The following is a 1,104-nucleotide window of genomic DNA, read 5'->3' as shown; positions in this document are numbered from 1 at the left end:
GGCGAGAGGCTTCACCAGAGACAGAGTGGGGAGCAGAACAGGCAGATCGACGAAGTACACTGCTGAGGGGAGCAGCGGGCGGGTCAGGGCGGGCCATGTGGTCACCTCCGGGGCAGGCGGGAATCGAACTCATGCAGAAGTGGTTTTAGCTTCTTAATGCTGTGCTTTAACCCACTGCGCCACCAGGGAGGGCCATCATCCACTCTTTTGACACACTAGTATAAAAGTGTAGTTCCCCTCGTCAACCCATTTACTTAAATTATGATCTCTACCTTCTGTTGCAAACCATCTTTTGTCAGAAATCCCTAGTCTCTGTGTCCACTGGCTTCTTAACCTGTGTTCTTCGAGGACAAGGCATTTGAATGGTGTGTCCCTCTTGATTAAGCAACTTCTAATTATTGGCATCACTTAACACCTCATTTTCCCTTGAGTTTTGTGATCTGACCTCAGATATTGTCTGTTTTTTTAAAAATTTAGTATTGCTGTGTAGGTGGCATAGATTTACCCAAATTCTTGATTTATCCAGTTCCTCAAAGCTTCAGCTTGACTCTGACCCTGGAGTGATACCTGAAGTAGGGGGTCAGTTTCTGCATCACAATAACTCTATACGCAGCAGTTGGCAACAACTCCAGAGGTGCCAGTCCCAATAACCCAGTGGTGGTGTAAATCCCTCCAGTTTTATGGCTTGTCATTTCCTGAGTTGCAACTGATGTGAAAGGCTGGAACCCTAAGGTCAGAGTTCAAAATTGTCGCATCTTGTGGTTGGGCATATTTCTGTGTTCAAGGCATTGCAGTATGTTGACTCACCACATCCTGTCCTTGCTTTTGTCTTTTTGTCTAGTTTTGGAGGTATTAACTGATAACAGGAATAGCAGAGAGCTTTGATTTGCCACCTTTGCATCTGAAAGTGCCCATTTCTCCTCCATCAGGGTATTCCGCCACTTAAAAACTATCCCATTTTGACAACATGTTGACAACAGTGGTGGACAACATGTTGAGCCTCTCCTCATGTCAAAAAGAGATCAACAGTGCCAAGACATTTCTCTGGCAGGGGCAGTGCCATGCCCAAAAAGTTTTGAGGAATAATTCAACTACAGGTTCAGT

Source organism: Condylura cristata, unplaced genomic scaffold (genome assembly GCF_000260355.1).
Source record: "Condylura cristata isolate star-nosed mole 26May11 unplaced genomic scaffold, ConCri1.0 scaffold00040, whole genome shotgun sequence".
NCBI lineage: Eukaryota > Metazoa > Chordata > Mammalia > Eulipotyphla > Talpidae > Condylura > Condylura cristata.
Note: the sequence above shows the minus strand (reverse complement) of the source record.